The sequence below is a fragment of the Phyllobates terribilis genome, unplaced genomic scaffold (genome assembly GCF_046119375.1).
Source record: "Phyllobates terribilis strain yellow unplaced genomic scaffold, ASM4611937v1 Scaffold_5__5_contigs__length_657084704, whole genome shotgun sequence".
Taxonomy (NCBI): domain Eukaryota; kingdom Metazoa; phylum Chordata; class Amphibia; order Anura; family Dendrobatidae; genus Phyllobates; species Phyllobates terribilis.
In genome coordinates this window covers 558,653,767-558,677,727 of record NW_027362765.1, presented here as the reverse complement: position 1 = coordinate 558,677,727, position 23,961 = coordinate 558,653,767, and positions in this window count along the sequence as shown.

Genomic DNA, 23,961 nt, shown 5'->3' with positions numbered 1-23,961 from the left:
GTTGTGCGAGGTTGGGGGGAGAGGACAGAGGAAGGAAGCATGATTGTTACCTCGCCACCAACACAACAGGGACTTGGTGCTCCTGGATGCGCAACACACATGAGTGCCTTCTTGCTGCACTACCTGCAACATGACCCTCGAATTGTGAGAATTAGAAATAATCCTGACTACTGGGTTGCCACACTGTTAGATCCCCGGTACAAAAGTAAATTTGCAGAAATTATTCCTGCCATAGAAAGGGATGCACGCATGCAGGAGTATCAGCAGAGACTGTTGCAGAATCTTACATGTGCTTTTCCACAAAATAACAGTGGTGCACGTAGTGAATCTCACAGTTCCAACTTGCCAACCGTGGGACCGTCAAGTGTTCAGCACTCAAACCGTAACAGAACCACAGTATCTGCTGGTAACATCAATTTTGCGGAATCATTTCACCACTTTTTTAGCCCATCCTTTGCAAGGCCACAGGAGACAAGAAGTCTGACACATAGTCAACGCCTAGAGACGATGGTACAGGAGTATCTCCAAGTAAACATTGAAGCCACGACTGTGTCACTGGACCCTTGCTCTTTTTGGGCTTCCAATCTGGATAAATGGCCGGAGCTAGCCACTTACGCCTTGGAGATCTTGTCATGCCCCGCAGCCAGCGTTCTGTCTGAACGTGAGTTCAGCGCTGCTGGTGGTGTGCTGACAGATAAGCGCACGCGGCTCTCCACTGATAATGTAGACAGACTCACGTTCATAAAGATGAACAAATCATGGATCCGAAACAATTTTTCTACCCCTGTGTCATCCTGGGGAGAGTAAAAGCTTGATGATTGGTTAAAATCACCCTACCAACCGTTTTAAGCTTTCAAATTACTAATCATGGTTATCTGTATCTTGACTGGAAAATAATTTGGGCTTTGTAGCAGCGTGCAGCACTGATCCTATTAGGCCATCTATACTAAAGCTTCACCAGATTTAAAATTAAAAATAATTTTTAGCTGCATCTAGCCCGGAAAATAATTTTGGGGCTCCGAGATGCGCAAGGCACATAAGTGCCTTCTTGCTGCACTACCTGCAGCAGGACCCTCATATTGTCAGAATTCGAAGTAATCATGACTACTGGGTTGCCACACTCTTAGATCCCCCAAACTTTTCGATCAACCTTTTCATTTTAATAAAGACCAAAAAAATGGTCATTTTTGAAATTGTAAGCATTAGCAGGTTGTTAGAAACTGAAATCAAACAGTTTTCAACTCAAAACTTTATTCTAGGTGATGTTACATTTTCACATAGGACCCCTTGTTCGAAAGGAGCTTCTGAACTCTCTCGTCCATTGACTTTGTCAGGTTTTGGATGGTTTCTGCTTCAATTGTTTTGCATGAGGACAGAATACCCTCCCAGAGCTGTTGCTTAGATGTGAACTGCCTCCCGCCATCATAGACACTCCTTTTAATGATGCTCCAAAGGTTCTGAATGGGGTAGAGGTCAGGGGAGCATGGGGGTCACACCATAAGTTTGTCCCCTTTTATGCCCATATCAGCCAGAGATGCAGATGTTTTATGTGCAGCATGAGATGATGCATTATCATGCAGAAAAATGATCTTGCTGTGAAATACACGGTTCTTCTTCTTGAACCATGGCAGGAAGTGCTGTTTGAGAAAATCCACATACATTATGGAGTTCATCTTTAGCGCCTTCAGGGATCCTAAAGGGGCCGACAATCTCTCTCCCCATGATTCCAGCCCAAAACATTACTCCACCTCCTCCTTGTTGGCGCTGTAGCCGTGTTTGCGTGGGGTGTCCATCAACCAGCCATCCTCAACTCCATCCATCTGGACCATCGAGCGCTGCACGGCACTCATCCGTGAACAAAACAGTTTTGAAATCAGTCTTCATGTAATGTTTGGCCCACTGGAGCCGTTTCTGCTTGTGTGAAGTGGATAGAGGAGGTCGACAGGATGGCGCATGCACAGCTGCAAACCTCTGAAGGACCCTGCATCTTAATGTTCGGGGGACGTTGGAGGCACAAGCAGCTTCAAAAACTTGTCTGCTGCTATGACAAGGCTTTTTTGCCGCTGCTCTTTCAACCTGACGTAATTGCCTGTAGGAAAGAGTCCTCAATTTGCCCTTATCAGCACGCACACGTGTGTACTGTGAATCAGCTACATACTTCTTGATTGCCAAGACACTTCATCCTGATCATCGCACAATGTTGATTGTAGTCATGCCTTGACCTAAACACTCCACAATTTGTTGCTTCTCAGCAGCCGACACATCCTTTTTCTTTCCCATTTTGGCAGAAAATGTAGGCTGCTTAATAATGTGAGAGAGCCTTCTTAAGTAGTCTTGCCTTTCATTGGACACACCTGCCAAACTAATTAGCACAGGTGTCTGCAACTGCTTACAGTGATATAAAGAGCCCTGACACACATCACCATAAATGAGTTTAACTGACAAACAAACAAATTCTTCCCTTATCACTCCTAAACACTTTTTGCATAATAATTTGGAACGCAGTGTACATGTGCTTTTCCACAAAACACCAGTGGTTCACGTAGTGAATCTTACAGTTCTAACTTGCCAACCGTGGTCTGTATGGAGTTGTTCAATAAAGGGCCCAAAATTAAGATAACATAGATGGGAGAGGTCTCTATGAATAGGAATTCCTAAGTATTTGATACCCTGTGAGGGCCAGGCAAAGGGAAAGTTGGACTGGATGGAATCCTATATGGATTTGGGGAGGGAGACATCGAGGGCCTCAGACTTCGCTGCATTGATTTTAAAATTTTACCATGTAACAAAGTGATCTATTTCAGCCATAACAGCATGGATGGATATATGTGATTGAGTGATATATACTAGGACATCATCAGCAAATAGAGAGCACTTGTACTCGGTGCCTCCCACCTCAATCCACCTAATAGTGGGGTTATGGCGAATTGATGAGAGCAGGTGCTCCGTCACTAGGATGTATAAGAGAGGGGACAGAGGACATCACTGCCTTGTCCCATTGGTGATTGTGAAAGGTGATGAAAATGTTCTGATGCACCCCCTGGGCCTTGGGACACCCGGAGCCGGACCCTTTTTGGTGGATGCTGGTGGTTGTAGTCTTCGTGGCGGCGACCCGGTTCCGTGGCTCAGGGCGGTCAAACCAGTGGCGGAACTATTTATGTGGTTTTGATGTTTAAATGTCCGACTACGCCACCCGTGGATTGCGGTCAGAGTGAACCGCCGCTACAGGGCAGACCGCTGAGGCTGGTGTTGTGGGTGCAGCAGAGCGTAGCATAACTCCCCACGGGAGGAGCATAGCCTCAGGGCAGTGTATGCGGAGGATGGGGGTGATGGTGCAGGGCAGCAGCAGTAACGACACGGAGTCAGTGATGCAGTTCAGGGCCTTTACTCACAGTTCTTATTATCCAGACCACGTCTGCAGGTAACGGCTGCCCACGTCGTACTGTGCTCACCAGGTGAGGGGCTCAGACAACTCCCAGATAACTTTGGAGCACTTCACAGGACCCCCTTTGTGTGTCCTTTGTCTGGCCTTTCTTACCAACACTTCTGTCCGGCTGCCTCGGGCCTCCTCTTGGTAAACTTGGCGCCAGTTTCCCTGACCCTATGTGGTGCCTTCCTAGCGGGTGTAACGAGGGGCTGCACCACATAAAATGTCAGAGCCTCCGGTTTCTAGCTGAGGGTCGTTTCCTGCCTCCACTAGTTCGGGGACCGGTCTCCCCCTTTGGCCTGACCCCTCCACGCAGGTGGATTCGGGCGTGCGGTGGCGACTCGCCCGTCCGCACCCCTGGGATCCCTTCATTCCTCGTTCCTGGAGCCTTTTCCGCTCCTCTTACTTCATTCTCCCTCTTCCAGGCCTGGGCCTCTGTTACTAGGCCCGCCTCCGGAGCAGAGCTCATGCAGAGCCCCTGCTCCCTGCTACTTCTGCTCAGACTTCTCTGCACTGAACTAAGATGGTGCCCACCTTTTATACTCCCTTCTCAATGCACCCAGGAACTGCTTCCTCCCTGCTCCTGCACTACAGGGTTCCCCTTCCTCAGTGTTCCCTCCCCCCACTACAGCCAGGGACAGGGACTGTCGTGCCCATCTCAGGGGCATATTGGTCACCCTGCCCCACGGCAATGTGGTGTAATGCATGCAGGTGTCGGGTCCTGATCCACACTCCATCCTTACCTGAGAGTGAGATATCACACCTCTGGGTGAGGTGCAATACGTCTGTAGCAACCGAGCCCTCAGGGTGCTACAGTTCCATTTATCTTCAGCCTAGGTGACGTATTGCGATACAGGGCCGTGATTTTGGTTATAAAAGGGTCCCCTAGACCCCTACCCCAAGCTTTTTAAGAGAATCATATATGGCGTGCCAGGAGACTCTATGGAATGCTTTCTCAGCATCCAACGAGAGTATCTAATTACAAATTTTTAACTGCATCTAGCCCAGGAAATACTTTGTGCCTAGTAGCAGTGTCTGCTAGTCAGCGGATTATCCTGGCTGTTAAGCAAGCTGCACCACCTGTAGTTTAGACACTTAATTTTTTCAAAGGAAATGCTTCGGGACCATGGGATACTTAGTGAAGAGCATCAGGAGGCACCCCAAGGCATAGGGGCTGGGACTGGCAGTAGGATGCCTTGCGGTGGACAGCCGAGCTCAATCCTTATAAAAGCTTTTTAACTGCAGCAGCTTTAGTGGACGCTACTGGAGCTGGAATTACCGCGGCTGCTGGCATGAGACTTGCCCTCCAATAGATCCTTGTAAATGGATTTAAAGTGTATTCATTCAAATTAGAGAGACAATTTAAATTAAAAAGCTTAGAGCTGCCTCCACCACAGGGGGGCTCGCTCGACCCACCAGCGGACAGGCACCAGTATTGGGAGAGGGGGGCTGGCCGTCAGGGTTCACCGGGGCTCTGGCACAAACCCGGCGACACGGAGGTGGCACGGGCAGGAGCGTACTGGCCGTGTCGGCTTCTCACTTTTTGGATTCTAGAAGGGCATGACATGCCTATATCTGTGTCTCCCCCTCCTTTTACTCCTCCACCTCTTTTATTTTCGCATGACTATATGTACTTGTCACTTTTCCATGTGTTAGTTATGTCTTCTGAGCAGTTTGTCAGCTTTTGGACACCTTTGAAGGTGTTTTCTATGTGTTTCTATGTGTTTTTGTTTGCCTGCCATTGGTTTTAACGGTGTTCGAAGGTGTTCGACGAACAGTTCGACGAACAGTTCGGCGAACACACGGGTGTTCGACGAACCGAACCGAACTCGAACACTACGGGGGTGGCTCAACACTACTCTCTATTTATTTCTTGGTAAGGCATCTGTTATTTACTGACCATGGGCGCATGTTATTGTTATGGCAGATTGTTGTCTATAAGTGTACACTGTTATTGCCCTTAATCTCTGTCTATTTACTTTTTTGCCTTGCCTTACTCTTCCTTACCACACTGTTTAAATCTTTACGCAGTGGTCATGGGGTTGTGAGTTGAGTGCTGTGGTTCCCTGACATTATGCACCTTTGTTTATCTATGCTATGACTAAATTATCTATTATGTTATGCTTATTTATTGTTATTAAGTATGCAGTAACTGCAAGGGCTGCCAAAAATTTGGAGGAACTCCAATGCCCCTTGCAAGAGACGTAGAAGTCAGAGAGCCTCCTAAAAACATTGTTCCCATTGTTAGGAAGTGGGTCTCCCATACTGTTTGACTATGCAGTGAAGCAACGGCTGACAAAAATTTGGAGGTACTCCAATGCCCCTTGCAAGAGACGTAGAGGGAAAAGAGCCTCCTAAAAACAATGTTCCCATTATTAGTAAGTGGTTCTCTCGTAATTTTTGCCTACGCAGTGAAGCAATGGCTGCCAAAAATTTGGAGGCACTCCAATGCCCCTTGCAAAAGATGTAGATATGTTAATATGGTACATATGGTGGTGATATGGTGTTGGAGGATGAGTTTGCAGAGAAGGAGGAGGACAAGAGCAAATAGACAAAATCAGGAAGCGCATACCCAATTCAGGGTGTGAAGACTAGAGATGAGCGTTGTTCTACTCGAACTGTTCGCCAATCTCAAATTCGAGCTGTTTTGGGCGGTGTTCGAGCCGTTCGGCGAACACGAACAATTTGAGAAAAATTTGGCTGTTCGAGGTTATGTTCGATAACTGTTCGTGCACCAAAATCATAACTGGATTTTTTCTCAGTAATGATGAAAATTAATGTTAATACGCAGTTTGAGTGTACAGCGGGGGGGGGGGGAGGGGCAGGGGATGGATCTATGCAGGAACAATGAAGATCTCCATTTTTTTTCTCTTTCCCGCATTTACAGTGGGGAGGTGCAATCTGTCAGCCTATCAGCAGCGCACACACGGAGCGAAGTGCTTTTTTTCACACAAGCAAGGGCATGTGTCATTGGCAGTGTATGTCACATGTCCTTGCCCTATAAGACCAAGCCATTTTCCCCGTCGCCACCATTTTCTTACTGCTGCAGCTGCGTGTTAGACGGCACCGCTGTTGCTGTGTGCGCTATACCTTGTTAATTTCAAGCCAATTTTCGCACAAATATACAGATAGCTTGGGAGTAGGGAATAGTTGTGATTGCAGTCCTTTTAAGGACTAGGTTACAGCATTTCCTACGACTTTTATCAGGCAGGCCTGTGCTCTTAAATAGATAGGTTGTGGGAGTAAAGACTAATTGTAATTGGAGTCCTTTTCAGGACTAGGTTACATCAGTTCCTATCAGTTTTTGCCAGGCAGGTCTGTGCCAGTGCTGTGCAAGTTTTTTTCACAGCATTTGGCTGAATCTAGCAAAGCTAATCCTTTTTGGCCTATTGCAGAGTGTGTTAGTCAGTGGAGTAGCCTATCTGTGTTGCAAGATATACCACCTGTGTATAGAATACCAATTTTTTTACTGCACCTAGTGAAGTAAAATCTTTTGGGCATAGCATCATTCTATTAGTCCATCTATACTGACCTCCATCAGGTTGCAAACTGAATCTAATTTTTTTCTGCATCTAGCTCTGAAAAAATATTTGGCCTTCTAGCAGTGTGTCGGACTTTCTCTATTAGTCCATCTATACTGACCTCCATCAGGTTGCAAATTAAAAATAATTTTTATCTGCATCTACAGTGCCTCTGAAAAAATATTTGGGCTTCTAGCTGTGTGTGGGACTTGTTGTATTAGTCCATCTATACTGACCTCCATCAGGTTGCAAACTGAATATATTTTTTTCTGCATCTACCTCTGAAAAAATATTGGGCTTCTAGCTGTGTGTGGGTCTTGTTCTATTAATCCATCTATACTGACCTCCATCAGGTTGCAAACTGAATATAATTTTTTTCTGCATCTAGCTCTGAAAAAATATTTGGCCTTCTAGTAGTGTGTCGGACTTTCTCTATTAGTCCATCTATACTGACCTCCATCAGGTTGCAAATTAAAAATAATTTTTATCTGCATCTACAGTACCTCTGAAAAAATATTTGGGCTTCTAGCTGTGTGTGGGACTTGTTGTATTAGTCCATCTATACTGACCTCCATCAGGTTGCAAACTGAATATATTTTTTTCTGCATCTACCTCTGAAAAAATATTGGGCTTCTAGCTGTGTGTGGGTCTTGTTCTATTAATCCATCTATACAGACCTCCATCAGGTTGCAAACTGAATATAATTTTTTTCTGCATCTAGCTCTGAAAAAATATTTGGCCTTCTAGCAGTGTGTGGGACTTGTTCTATTAGTCCACCTATACTGACCTCCATCAGGTTGCAAATTCAAAATAATTTTTTGTATGCATCTAGCTCTGAAAAAATATATGGCCTTCTAGCAGTGTGTGGGACTTTCTCTGTTAGTTCATCTATACTGACCTCCATCAGGTTGCAAACTGAATCTAATTTTTTTCTGCATCTAGCTCTGAAAAAATATTTGGCCTTCTAGCAGTGTGTCGGACTTTCTCTATTAGTCCATCTATACTGACCTCCATCAGGTTGCAAATTAAAAATAATTTTTATCTGCATCTACCTCTGAAAAAATATTTGGGCTTCTAGCTGTGTGTGGGACTTGTTGTATTAGTCCATCTATACTGACCTCCATCAGGTTGCAAACTGAATATATTTTTTTCTGCATCTACCTCTGAAAAAATATTGGGCTTCTAGCTGTGTGTGGGTCTTGTTCTATTAATCCATCTATACAGACCTCCATCAGGTTGCAAACTGAATATAATTTTTTTCTGCATCTACCTCTGAAAAAATATTTGGCCTTCTAGCAGTGTGTGGGACTTGTTCTATTAGTCCACCTATACTGACCTCCATCAGGTTGCAAACTGAATCTAATTTTTTTCTGCATCTAGCTCTGAAAAAATATTTGGCCTTCTAGCAGTGTGTGGGACTTGTTGTATTAGTCCATCTATACTGACCTCCATCAGGTTGCAAACTGAATATAATTTTTTCTGCATCTACCTCTGAAAAAATATTGGGCTTCTAGCTGTGTGTGGGACTTGTTGTATTAGTCCATCTATACTGACCTCCATCAGGTTGCAAACTGAATATATTTTTTTCTGCATCTACCTCTGAAAAAATATTGGGCTTCTAGCTGTGTGTGGGTCTTGTTCTATTAATCCATCTATACAGACCTCCATCAGGTTGCAAACTGAATATATTTTTTTCTGCATCTACCTCTGAAAAAATATTGGGCTTCTAGCTGTGTGTGGGTCTTGTTCTATTAATCCATCTATACTGACCTCCATCAGGTTGCAAACTGAATATAATTTTTTTCTGCATCTAGCTCTGAAAAAATATTTGGATTTCTAGTAGTGTGTCGGACTTTCTCTATTAGTCCATCTATACTGACCTCCATCAGGTTGTAAATTAAAAATAATTTTTATCTGCATCTACAGTACCTCTGAAAAAATATTTGGGCTTCTAGCTGTGTGTGGGACTTGTTGTATTAGTCCATCTATACTGACCTCCATCATGTTGCAAACTGAATATATTTTTTTCTGCATCTACCTCTGAAAAAATATTGGGCTTCTAGCTGTGTGTGGGTCTTGTTCTATTAATCCATCTATACTGACGTAAATCAGGTTGCAAACTGAATATAATTTTTTTCTGCATCTAGCTATGAAAAAATATTTGGCCTTCTAGCAGTGTGTGGGACTTGTTCTATTAGTCCACCTATACTGACCTCCATCAGGTTGCAAATTCAAAATAACTTTTTGTATGCATCTACCTCTGAAAAAATATTGGGCTTCAGCTGTGTGTGGGACTTGTTGTATTAGTCCATCTATACTGACCTCCATCAGGTTGCAAATTGAATATAATTTTTTTCTGCATCTAACCCAGCCAAGAGTTTTGGCCTAATACCACAGTTTGGCCACTCAGCTCTGCTCGGTTACCATCCATTGTTTTTTTGTGCAAACAACTCCAGAGTTGTGAATTAGTTAACCACCAAAATGAGTGGAAAAAGGCCTGCTGCTGGTGGAAAGGGGAATAGGCGTGTTGGGAAGGGGAAAAAAGGTTGTGTCCGTGGGGTAGGTGTTAAAGCAACAGTAACATCTGCAGAAGAAAGACCATCTTCCAGCCAAACTAAAATGTCTACTTCTTTTAGCGGACAATGTGATAAGATCCCTTTCTTACGCCCACGCCAATCGCTACAAATTCCAGATGAGGCACAAAAACAGCAGGTGCTTCAACGGATATCAAGTGCTCCTTTAAGTGGGCTCTCCTCCACATCAACTTCAACATCACAAATACTCCAGTCCTCAAAGGTGTCACCCAAATCGCACTTGCTTGCTCACAGCTCCCAAATCTCCAGCTGCCCGTCTGAGTATGAGGTAGAACAGATGGTTGAGTCTGCAGAGCTGTTTACTCATACTATAGCCTGGGAATCAGAGGTCGACTCCAGCGCTTCTGTGAATCCAGACGAGGAAATGATCTGCACTGATGCCCAGAATCTTTATGAGTCGGATCCAGGACCAGACGCAGAAGGTTCTGACCATAATGTAGACCCTCATTCCCAAACTGTAACTCCTGTTGGTGGAGACAATGAGGAAGACGATGATAAGACTCAAATACCTGATTGGAGCGACAACTTTAGTTTTTTGTCAGGGCAGGAACAGGTTGGCTCTGAGGACGACGGGTGTGGTAACACACAGGGTGATGATGATGAGGTTGGAGATCCCACTTACTGTCAACCCACAGTCAGCCAAGAGATGAGGTCAGCAGAGGAGGTGGAGGAAGATGCTAGTGACGACGAGGTCAGGTTGCGCCTTCCTGGACAGAGACGTAGTACTGGAAGCACGTCAACAACTGCATCCTCAAACACAACCTTGCCTCTCACCACAAGTTGTGGTGGCTCTTCAGGTCGCATGGGTGCTAAGCCTTGCATAGCCTGGGCATTTTTTCAGATCGATAAAGATGACCCAACTCGTGTTATCTGTAACATTTGTCAGCAAAAGCTAAGTAGAGGCCAAAAAATACATAGTTTGAGTACTTCATGCATGAACCGGCACATGGACATGAAGCATAAGTTGCAGTGGGAAGCTCAGTGTGCTACAATGCGGCCTAGCCGGCCGGGCCAACCACCGTCTGCCATATCTTGTGCATCCGCGGCCTCTTCATCCTCTGTGACTGGGGGGACAGCAGTCACACCTGTTTTGGGGCGCAGACCTGCCACCTCTTTACCCGCAACAGCCAGCGTGATTGGCAGGTCATCATTTTCTTTGGAGGTGGTAACACCAGCTGGTGTTGAGCGCTGTCCGATATCGATAGCACCACCTTTGGATCAAGGCAACCTAACATGTCCGCCTGCATCTTCCTCACAGACCGGCAGTTTGCCGGGGACACCCTTATCAACCCCGTCTAAGCACAATAGCCAGCCCTCGGTCCCTCAGATGTGGACAAGTAAAAGACCATTTCCTCCTAGCCATGAGAAAGCTAAGAGGTTGAATTTCACCATCTGCAAGCTCTTGGCTACAGAAATGCTGCCTTTCCGCCTGGTGGACACAGAGGATTTTCGAGACCTTATGTCCGTCGCAGTGCCCCAGTACCAGATGCCCAGTCGGCACTACTTCTCAAAGAAAGGTGTGCCTGCGCTCCACCAGCATGTCGCACACAACATCACCGCTTCTTTGAGAAACTCTGTGTGTGACAGGGTGCATTTCACCACAGACACTTGGACGAGTAGGCATGGACAGGGGCGTTACATGTCGCTGACTGGGAACTGGGTAACTATGATGACAGCAGGACAAGGGGCTGCTGTCCAAGTCTTGCCGTCCCCACGAGTTGTGCGTCAATCCTCTTTATGTCAAAGTTCCTCCACTGCTTCTGCCTCCTCAACCTCCTCTCGGTCTTCCACCTGCACCCAAAGCCTGTCTGGTCATGCCACAAGCTTTCTAACTGCGCAGAAGGGATCCTGCACACCTCCTTACTATGCTGGCAGTAGGGCTCAACGTCATCAGGCGGTTTTTACTTTGAAATGTCTGGGAAATGTGAGTCACACAGCTGAGGAGTTGTGGTCAGCTCTGGAGAACCAATTTCATGAATAGCTGTCTCCACTGGACCTGAAACCAGGGAAGGCCGTGTGCGACAATGCTGCAACCTGGGTGCGGCCCTTCGCCGGGGCAATGTCACACACGTGCCTTGTATGGCTCACGTGTTGAACCTGGTTGTCCAGCAATTTTTAGCCCACTATCCCAGACTAGATGGCCTTCTGCAGAGGGCACGGTCGCTGTGTGCTCACTTCCGCCGTTCGCATCCCGCAGCTCAGCGACTTACATCTCTACAGAAGTCGTTGGGCCTGCCACTTCACCGGCTAAAATGCGATGTGCCTACCCGGTGGAATTCAACTCTGCACATGTTGCAGCGACTGTGGCAGCACCGACAAGCCCTGGTGCAATACGTTCTGACGTATAGCCTGGGCCAACGAGATCCAGAGGTGGGGCAAATCACGCTGGAGGAGTGGTCTCAGATCAGGGACCTATGCACCCTTCTGCACAGTTTTGAAATGGCGACGAAGATGTTTAGTGCTGACGATGCCATTATCAGCATGACTATTCCGGTGATTTACATGCTGGAGCACATGTTAAACAGAATTCGGAGTCAGGTGGTGGCACAAGAGGAGGTGGAGGAAGTAGAGGAGGAGGAGTTGTATGCGGAAGGGCTAACATCTGCAAGGTCCAGACGGTCGGCAGCACCAAGGCGGCAGGCATGTGAGGGTGGGGGAGATGGTTTTACCAGGGCGCATGGTAGCAGCCAAACTAGTGAGGAAGGTGCAGGAGCCCAGGAAGAAGTGGAGGACGAACTGATGGAAGACTCATCAGATGAGGGAGACCTTGATCACATTTCTGTTGTGCGAGGTTGGGGGGAGAGGACAGAGGAAGGAAGCATGATTGTTACCTCGCCACCAACACAACAGGGACTTGGTGCTCCTGGATGCGCAACACACATGAGTGCCTTCTTGCTGCACTACCTGCAACATGACCCTCGAATTGTGAGAATTAGAAATAATCCTGACTACTGGGTTGCCACACTGTTAGATCCCCGGTACAAAAGTAAATTTGCCGAAATTATTCCTGCCATAGAAAGGGATGCACGCATGCAGGAGTATCAGCAGAGACTGTTGCAGAATCTTACATGTGCTTTTCCACAAAACACCAGTGGTGCATGTAGTGAATCTCACAGTTCCAACTTGCCAACCGTGGGACCGTCAAGTGTTCAGCACTCAAACCGTAACAGAACCACAGTATCTGCTGGTAACATCAATTTTGCGGAATCATTTCACCACTTTTTTAGCCCATCCTTTGCAAGGCCACAGGAGACAAGAAGTCTGACACATAGTCAACGCCTAGAGATGATGGTACAGGAGTATCTCCAAGTAAACATTGAAGCCATGACTGTGTCACTGGACCCTTGCTCTTTTTGGGCTTCCAATCTGGATAAATGGCCGGAGCTAGCCACTTACGCCTTGGAGATCTTGTCATGCCCCGCAGCCAGCGTTCTGTCTGAACGTGTGTTCAGCGCTGCTGGTGGTGTGCTGACAGATAAGCGCACGCGGCTCTCCACTGATAATGTAGACAGACTCACGTTCATAAAGATGAACAAATCATGGATCCGAAACGACTTTTCTACTCCTGTGTCATCCTGGGGAGAGTAAAAGCTTGATGATTGGTTAAAATCACCCTACCAACCGTTTTAAGCTTTCAAATTACTAATCATGTTTATCTGTATCTTGGCTGGAAAATAAGTTGGGCTTTGTAGCAGTGTGCAGCACTGATTCTATTAGGCCATCTATAATAAGCTCCACCAGATTTAAAATTACTAATCATGTTTATCTGCATCTTGACTGGAAAATAATCTGGGCTTTGTAGCAGTGTGCAGCACTGATCCTATTAGGCCATCTATACTAAGCTCCACCAGATTTAAAATTAATAATAATTTTTAGCTGCATCTAGCCCGGAAAATAATTTTGGGGCTCCGAGATGCACAAGACACATAAGTGCCTTCTTGCTGCACTACCTGCAACATGACCCTCATATTGTCAGAATTCGAAGTAATCATGACTACTGGGTTGCCACACTCTTAGATCCCCCAAACTTTTCGATCAACCTTTTCATTTTCATAAAGACAAAAAAAATGGTCATTTTTGAAATTATAAGCATTAGCAGGTTGTTAGAAACTGAAATCAAACAGTTTTCAACTCAAAACTTTATTCTAGGTGATGTTACATTTTCACATAGGACCCCTTGTTCGAAAGGAGCTTCTGAACTCTCTCGTCCATTGAATTTGTCAGGTTTTGGATGGTTTCTGCTTCAATTGTTTTGCATGAGGACAGAATACCCTCCCAGAGCTGTTGCTTAGATGTGAACTTCCTCCCGCCATCATGGACACTCCTTTTAATGATGCTCCAAAGGTTCTGAATGGGGTAGAGGTCAGGGGAGCATGGGGGTCACACCATAAGTTTGTCCCCTTTTATGCCCATATCAGCCAGAGATGCAGATGTTTTATGTGCAGCATGAGATGGTGCATTATCATGCAGAAAAATGATCTTGCTGTGAAATACACGGTTCTTCTTCTTGAACCATGGCAGGAAGTGCTGTTTGAGAAAATCCACATACATTATGGAGTTCATCTTTAGCGCCTTCAGGGATCCTAAAGGGGCCGACAATCTCTCTCCCCATGATTCCAGCCCAAAACATTACTCCACCTCCTCCTTGTTGGCGCTGTAGCCGTGTTTGCGTGGGGTGTCCATCAACCAGCCATCCTCCACTCCATCCATCTGGACCATCGAGCGCTGCACGGCACTCATCCGTGAACAAAACAGTTTTGAAATCCGTCTTCATGTAATGTTTGGCTCACTGGAGCCGTTTCTGCTTGTGTGAAGTGGATAGAGGAGGTCGACAGGATGGCGTATGCACAGCTGCAAACCTCTGAAGGACCCTCCATCTTGTTCTTCGGGGGACATTGGAGGCACAAGCTGCTTCAAAAACTTGTCTGCTGCTATGACAAGGCTTTTTTGCCGCTGCTCTTTCAACCTGACGTAATTGCCTGTAGGAAAGAGTCCTCAATTTGCCCTTATCAGCACGCACACGTGTGTACTGTGAATCAGCTACATACTTCTTGATTGCCAAGACACTTCATCCTGATCATCGCACAATGTTGATTGTAGTCATGCCTTGACCTAAACACTCCACAATTTGTTGCTTCTCAGCAGCCGACACATCCTTTTTCTTTCCCATTTTGGCAGAAAATGTAGGCTGCTTAATAATGTGAGACAGCCTTCTTAAGTAGTCTTGCCTTTCATTGGACACACCTGCCAAACTAATTAGCACAGGTGTCTGCAATTGCTTACAGTGATATAAAGAGCCCTGACACACATCACCATCAATGAGTTTAACTGACAAACAAACAAATTCTTCCCTTATCACTCCTAAACACTTTTTGCATAATAATTTGGAACGCAGTGTACATGTGCTTTTCCACAAAACACCAGTGGTTCACGTAATGAATCTTACAGTTCTAACTTGCCAACCGTGGTCTGTATGGAATTGTTCAATAAAGGGCCCAAAATTAAGATAACATAGATGGGAGAGGTCTCTATGAATAGGAATTCCTAAGTATTTGATACCCTGTGAGGGCCAGGCAAAGGGAAAGTTGGACTGGATGGAATCCTATATGGATTTGGGGAGGGAGACATCGAGGGCCTCAGACTTCGCTGCATTGATTTTAAAATTTTACCATGTAACAAAGTGATCTATTTCAGCCATAACAGCAGGGATGGATATATGTGATTGAGTGATATATACTAGGACATCATCAGCAAATAGAGAGCACTTGTACTCGGTGCCTCCTACCTCAATCCACCTAATATTAGGGTTATGGCGAATTGATGAGAGCAGGTGCTCCGTCACTAGGATGTATAAGAGAGGGGACAGAGGACATCCCTGCCTTGTCCCATTGGTGATTGTGAAAGGTGATGAAAATGTTCTGATGCACCCCCTGGGCCTTGGGACACCCGGAGCCGGACCCTTTTTGGTGGATGCTGGTGGTTGTAGTCTTCGTGGCGGCGACCCGGTTCCGTGGCTCAGGGCGGTCAAACCAGTGGCGGAACTATTTATGTGGTTTTGATGTTTAAATGTCCGACTACGCCACCCGTGGATTGCGGTCAGAGTGAACCGCCGCTACAGGGCAGACCGCTGAGGCTGGTGTTGTGGGTGCAGCAGAGCATAGCATAACTCCCCATGGGAGGAGTATAGCCTCAGGGCAGTGTATGCGGAGGATGGGGGTGATGGTGCAGGGCAGCAGCAGTAACGACACGGAGTCAGTGATGCAGTCCAGGGCCTTTACTCACAGTTCTTATTATCCAGACCACGTCTGCAGGTAACGGCTGCCCACGTCGTACTGTGCTCACCAGGTGAGGGGCTCAGACAACGCCCAGATAACTTTGGAGCACTTCACAGGACCCCCTTTGTGTGTCCTTTGTCTGGCCTTTCTTACCAACACTTCTGTCCGGCTGCCTCGGGCCTCCTCTTGGTAAACTTGGCGCCAGTTTCCCTGACCCTATGTGGTGCCTTCCTAGCGGGTGTAGCGAGGGGCTGCGCCACATAAAATGTCAGAGCCTCCGGTTTCTAGCTGAGGGTCGTTTCCTGCCTCCTCTAGTTCGGGGACCGGTCTCCCCCTTTGGCCTGACCCCTCCACGCAGGTGGATTCGGGCGTGCGGTGGCGACTCGCCCGTCCGCACCCCTGGGATCCCTTCATTCCTCGTTCCTAGAGCCTTCTCCGCTCCTCTTCCTTCCTTCTCCCTCTTCCAGGCCTGGGCCTCTGTTACTAGGCCCGCCTCCGGAGCAGAGCTCATGCAGAGCCCCTGCTCCCTTCCACTTCTGCTCAGACTTCTCTGCACTGAACTAAGATGGTGCCCACCTTTTATACTCCCTTCTCAATGCACCCAGGAACTGCTTCCTCCCTGCTCCTGCACTACAGGGTTCCCCTTCCTCAGTGTTCCCTCCCCCCACTCCAGCCAGGGACAGGGACTGTCGTGCCCATCTCAGGGGCATATTGGTCGCCCTGCCCCACGGCAATGTGGTGTAATGCATGCAGGTGTCGAGTCCTGATCCACACTCCATCCTTACCTGAGAGTGAGATATCACACCTCTGGGTGAGGTGCAATACGTCTGTAGCAACCGAGCCCTCAGGGTGCTACAGTTCCATTTATCTTCAGCCTAGGTGACGTATTGCGATACAGGGCCGTGATTTTGGCAATAAAAGGGTCCCCTAGACCCCTACCCCAAGCTTTTTAAGAGAATCATATATGGCGTGCCAGGAGACTCTATGGAATGCTTTCTCAGCATCCAACGAGAGTATCTAATTACAAATTTTTAACTGCATCTAGCCCAGGAAATACTTTGTGCCTAGTAGCAGTGTCTGCTAGTCAGCGGATTATCCCGGCTGTTAAGCAAGCTACACCACCTGTAGTTTAGACACTTAATTTTTTCAAAGGAAATGCTTCGGGTCCATGGGATACTTAGTGAAGAGCATCAGGAGGCACCCCAAGGCATAGGGGCTGGGACTGGCAGTAGGATGCCTTGCCGTGGACAGCCGAGCTCGATCCTTATAAAAGCTTTTTAACTGCAGCAGCTTTAGTGGACGCTACTGGAGCTGGAATTACCGCGGCTGCTGGCATGAGACTTGCCCTCCAATAGATCCTTGTAAATGGATTTAAAGTGTATTCATTCAAATTAGAGAGACAATTTAAATTAAAAAGCTTAGAGCTGCCTCCACCACAGGGGGGCTCGCTCGACCCACCAGCGGACAGGCACCAGTATTGGGAGAGGGGGGCTGGCCGTCAGGGTTCACCACGGCTCTGGCACAAACCCGGCGACAAGGAGGTGGCACGGGCAGGAGCGGACTGGCCGTGTCGGCTTCTCACTTTTTGGATTTTAGAAGGGCATGACATGCCTATATCTGTGTCTCCCCCTCCTTTTACTCCTCCACCTCTTTTATTTTCGCATGACTATATGTACTTGTCACTTTTCCATGTGTTAGTTATGTCTTCTGAGCAGTTTGTCAGCTTTTGGACACCTTTGAAGGTGTTTTCTATGTGTTTCTATGTGTTTTTGTTTGCCTGCAATTGGTTTTAACGGTGTTCGAAGGTGTTCGACGAACAGTTCGACGAACAGTTCGGCGAACACACGGGTGTTCGACGAACCGAACCGAACTCGAACACTACGGGGGTGGCTCAACACTAGTCAGAAGGCAGGGACTGACCGGTACAGCACATGAGCATGGCAGGCAGGCTGACGGGTGATCCGGGCAGATGGACTGGCAGACACGGCAGGTAACAAGCAGGAACCTCCAGGTAGGCTGGCTGGTAGGCATAACAGGTAACAGGCAGGTGCTTCCAGGTAAGCGGGCTGGCAGGCACGGCAGGTAACAGGCAGGTGCTTCCAGGTAAGCAGGGCCCATAGACAGACTGGCGGACTGGACTGTAGACTGACTGTCGGGCGGGAGAGTAGACAAGCTGGCGGACAGGGCTGGTAGTCAGGCTGGCGGACTGGACTTGTAGTCAGGCTGGCGGACTGGACTTGTAGTCAGGCTGGCGGACTGGACTTGTAGTCAGGCCGGCGGACTGGACTTGTAGTCAGGCCGGCGGACTGGACTTGTATTCAGGCCGGCGGACAGGACTTGTAGTCAGGCTGGCGGGCTGGACTTGTAGTCAGGCTGGCGGGCAGGACTTGTAGTCAGGCTGGCGGGCTGGACTGGTAGTCAGGCTGGCGGGCTGGACTGGTAGTCAGGCTAGCAGTGGGACCTGAGGGATGAAGCAGAGATTAATACACAAAGCTACAACCTTGCACGGGCACCTCCATTTTGGAGGCGGTGCCTTTTATATGAGAGGTCCTCCGGCCATTGGCCGGGGACTCCTTAGGATGGCATGTGCGGCCCCTTTAAGAGGGAGGGAGCGCACGCCCTGAGCACAGTGCCTGGTAAGCTGGGTGCGCCGGCAGTATCAGAGGAAGGAACGCCGGAGGACGCCAGGCAGGGAGCGCGGCAGTAAGTGGGACGGCGTCTCTGATTGTCACGGGGCAGAGACGCTGATACTACACCCAGCTTCCACTATGTTATCCTAGTGTGCGGTCAGCGAGATGTACCGTCCCTGCCCACAAGAACTTGTCCACGTGTCCATAGTTAGGTGGACTTTTCCAATACCTGCGTTGTTGAGGGCACTTGCTAATGTTGTGGGACACGTGCTCGTGTAATGTGGGGACGGCACACTGAGAGAAATAGTTGCGGCTGGGGACAGAGTACCGAGCGACGGCCACCACCATCAGGTTGAGGAATTCTTCCGTCTCCACGAGCCTAAAAAGGCAACATTTCGAGCGCAAGCAGTCGTGAAATGTGTGAATTCAGTAGTGTGGCCTATGAGACGTTAGCTGTGTATTTGCGCTTGCATTTCAAGGACTGGGGTAGGGACAACTGAAATCTGCGATGGGACATGGACATGGACGTGCTTGCTGATGGTGGTAGTTGAGAGTGTTCAACGACAGGTGTAGGGCGGGAGGCATCTTCGCATGCTCCACGGACAGGTGATTGACGTGCACGCACAACAGTGGAACAAGCAGTGGTGCCATCTGCAGACACTGTTGCTGGGCCCTGGGATTCGGCACACTTAGTCGGGTGCTTTGCTGCCATGTGCCTGGTCATGCTGGTGGTGGTCAGGCTGCTAGTTTTGCTACCCTTGCTGATGCTGGCCTGGCAGGTGGAGCAAATGGCATTTTTGGGGTTATTGGCAGAGACTTTAAAAAGCAACCAGTCCCGGGAAGACCAAACAGTTGTACTGGCAACTTCCATCGTGTTGATGTTCAGGGGAATGGCTGCCCACCTTCTGTCTGTGGCCACCACACTGCTTGTTCTTGCCTATTGTGGAGCTACGCCTCCCTCCCCCTGTGTACTGCGGTCCTTGCTCTGCATGTGACCTTGTCAGATTGGGTCAGTGACTCCATCGTCCACCACCTCGTCTTCCACTTCCACACCATGGTCCTCCTGACTTTCTGGAAATTTTGTCTCATCATCGTCCACCTCTTGTGACAGTTTTACCACCATCGCCTTCGTGTGACCGTGGCTGCTCCAATATTTGGGCATCGCTACATGTGATCTCTTGCCCCGCTTCAAGTGGACCGGGCGAGAGGCCAAAATCTATAAATGGAAAAGTGAATAGCTCTTCGGAGTGTCCAAGTGTGGGATCAGTTCTCTCCGGGCTCTCTGCATAGTGGGAGGAAGGAGGATCAGGGTGAGGAATATGCAGTCCAGACTCACGGCTACTGAGATTTGACCGTGTGGAAGACAGGGTGGTGGTGGTGGCTAAGTGACTGGAAGCATTATCTGCTATCCAGCCAATAACGTTTTCACACTGCTCTGTGTTCAATAGTGGTCTTCTGCGGTCCCCTATTAATTGGGACAGGAAGGTCGAGGAAGAGAAGATGTGGGTGTTTGTTGTGGCACAATTTCAGCTTGCCCACGGCCTTGGCCTTGTCCTCTGCTTGCACTATCATCACCATCAACTCCACTTCCCCATCCCTTGCCACGCGTCTTGCCCATTTTAAATTGAGGATAATATTTTCCACGTTCACTACAAATGGCTGGATTTGAACCGCAGTGATATGTGATACGTGTGACCGAAAACCACAGTTTTAAATACCTGGCCTATAGGTTACTATTTTTCATGCTGACTTTGTGTCAATAATTTCACTGACACACTGCAACAAAGTTTAAATGGAGGCCTGAAATGCGTGAATTTGGAGCACACTTATACAGTGCCTACAAGTAGTATTCAACCCCCTGCATATTTAGCTGGTTTGATAAGATGCAAATAAGTTAGAGCCTTCAAACTGCAAACGAGAGTAGGTTTTATGAACAGAAGCATAAATCTTACAAACCAAAAAGTTATGTTGCTCAGTTGAATTTTATTAAATTTTAAACATAAAAATGTGGGTCAATTATTATACAACCCCTATGTTTAATATTTTGCGGAATAACCCTTGTTTGCAATTACAGCTAATAATCGTCTTTTATAAGACCTGATCAGGCCGGCACAGGTCTGTGGAGTTATCTTGGCCCACTCCTCCATGCAGATCTTCTCCAAGTTATCTAGGTTCTTTGGGTGTCTCATGTGGACTTTATTCTTGAGCTCCTTCCACAAGTTTTCAATTGGGTTAAGGTCAGGAGACTGACTAGGCCACTCCAACACCTTGACTTTTTCCCTCTTGAACAAGGCCTTGGTTTTCTTGGCTGTGTGCTTTGGGTCGTTGTCTTGTTGGAAGATGAAATTACGACCCATCTTAAGATCCTTGATGGAGGAGCGGAGGTTCTTGGCCAAAATCTCCAGGTAGGCCTTGCTATCCATCTTCCCATGGATGCGGACCAGATGGCCAGGCCCCTTGGCAGAGAAACAGCCCCACAGCATGATGCTGCCACCACCATGCTTGACTGTAGGGATGGTATTCTTGGGGTCGTATGCAGTGCCATCCAGTCTCCAAACGTCAATTGTGTGGTTGGCACCAAAGATCTTGATCTTGGTCTCATCAGACCATAGAACCTTGAACCAGTCTGTCTCAGAGTCCTCCAAGTGATCATGAGCAAACTGTAGACGAGCCTTGACATGACGCTTTGAAAGTAAAGGTACCTTACGGGCTCGTCTGGAACGGAGACCATTGCGGTGGAGTACGTTACTTATGGTATTGACTGAAACCAATGTCCCCACTGCCATGAGATCTTCCCGGAGCTCCTTCCTTGTTGTCCTTGGGTTAGCCTTGACTCTTCGGACAAGCCTGGCCTCGGCACGGGAGGACACTTTCAAAGGCTGTCCTGGCCGTGGAAGGCTAACAGTAGTTCCATAAGCCTTCCACTAACGGATGACGCTCCCAACAGTGGAGACAGGTAGGCCCAACTCCTTGGAAAGGGTTTTGTACCCCTTGCCAGCCTTGTGACCCTCCACGATCTTGTCTCTGATGGCCTTGGAATGCTCCTTTGTCTTTCCCATGTTGACCATGTCTGAGTGCTGTTCACAAGTTTGGGGAGGGTCTTAAATAGTCAGAAAAGGCTGGCAAAAGAGATCTTTAATCCACACATGTGAAGCTCATTATTCTTGGTGCCTGAACTACTTCTTAATACTTTTGGGGGACCAAACAGAATTCTTGTGGTTTGAGGGGTTGAATAATAAATGACACTCTGAATTAACTTTTAATGTTTTTAAAAAAAAACAAAAAAAAAAACAAAAACAAAATTTGCTGCAGTGCATTTCCCACTTCCAGGCTGATCTACAGTACAAATGTCACAATGCCAAGTTAATTCCGCATGTGTCAACCAGCTAAATCTGCAGGGGGTTGAATACTACTTGGAGGCACTGTATGTGATACGTGGAACGGAAAATGACAGTTTTAAATAGCTGGCCTGTAGGTTACTATTTTTCACAGCGACCTCGTGTCAATAACTTCACTGACACATTGCAACAAAACTTAAATGGAGTACTTAAATGCCTGAATTTGGAGCACACTTATTTGTGATACGTGTGACGAAAAACCACAGTTTTAAATAGCTGGCCTGTAGGTTACTATTTTTCACAGGGACCTTGTGTCACTAACTTCACTGACACACTGCAACAAAATTTAAATTGAGGCTAATATTTTCCACTTTCACTACAAATTTCTGGATTTTTATCGCTGTAATATGGAAAGAATCTGGCTGTATTCTGATGTGGCAACAAGCAAATAGAGCAGAAAAACGGTGTTCTCTGGATTGATTTTTACACAAATAATCAGGATTAAGATAAAAAAAATAATTATTCCTGGCCCCTGATACCTGGGGCTACTTGTAGAAATATCTGTAACAGAAGCAGCAGACAGAACTAGAATGGAGCCTCTTGTGATATATTATACACTGCAGTGTGCCACATACACTGCCTGCCTAGCTCTGAAATATATGTTGTGGAATACCTAGACTAACCGGACATTCAAGGGACCCTCTTGCTATATGCTCTGCAGTCTGCCACATACACTCCTTGCCTGCCTAATTCCTGCTATCTGGAATATTATATGATTATATGCAGCTTGATTAGTCCTCGGAAGGACTGTTAGTTCTGATGGATATTATAGATATATGTTGTGGAATACCTATACTAACTCTAAACCAACAAATCTCTCCCTGATGCAGAAGAACCTTTCCCTACTCTGCCTGATTCCGGGGTAGACTGTGACGAGCATGGCGGCGCCCTGTCTTATATACACCTGATGATGCTGTGCGGCCAGCCAATCACTGTAATGCACAACCAACATGGCTACGGCATTACAGTGGGTGGCAGACAATCCCTGCATGTTCATTGGCTCTCTAAAGAGCTCCAAACATGCATGGAGGGGACCCGATCTCCTGCCCTAGCAACGAGGAAATACTCGGCGAACAGTGAGATGCTCGGGCGAGTACCGAGCAGTGGCGAGCACGTTCGCTCATCACTAATAGTCACCTTCTTTGATGCAAATTCAAGAACTAAGCTTAATTGCTAGCAGATACTGGCTGTTTTATTCAGCCAGCATCAAGATCTGACATCAGTCACTGGAGCTAAGCTCCGCTTGCTGGTATTAACCTCTAAAATTCCTATATCAATCTCTGACAGCGGAACTTAATGCCTGCAATCCATTGCTGTTCATTGTAACAATGGATTGCTAATAGACATGAGCGGATCTTTCGAAATTCGATTATGCTGACATAGGTGAATTTTCTCCCAAAATTAAATAATACATTTGCATGGATCTCAATATTTGAAAGCTTGGAATTGCTCACTAAATATATATATGGGGGAGAGGAGAAAGAGAGCACCTTGCTGAACATACAACCACTGAGCCACCGTACAGGCAAAATCAGCTCATTTAATGATCATTCACAGTTTCACAGCACCATCTGTGTGTATGTGGTAGCCGTCATACAGGGTTTCAGCTTCCAAAATTTTTTAAATCAAGTCCACTTCACAATCTTTTAAAATGTATCCCAAAATTTTTCATAGGCCAAGTCAAATTCTTGCTTTTTGACATTTTGTTGTCTTTCTTGTTGTCTTTCTTGCTGTGTCATATTGGTATCATCTGCTGGAAATGAGTATTCATTCTGGTCACATACAACTCTTCCACAGTCCATATCTGGATAGCTCTCTTCCATACATTGTTTTAGAGATTAGTGTTTTTTACAGTAATCTGTAGTGAGAAATGTAAATTTATTTATTTTACCTATATATCACCAATAATTCCACAGTGCTTTACAGACATTAACAGCACTGTCCCCAGCAGGGCTGACAGTCTAGATTCCCTATCAGTATGTCTTTTAAGCGTGGGAGAAAACCAGAGTACCCAGAGGAAACCCACGGAAACACGGGGAGAACATAAAAACTCTGTGCCAATGTTGTCCTTGGTGGGATTTAAACCCAGGACCCTAGCTCTGCAAGGCTGCGGTAA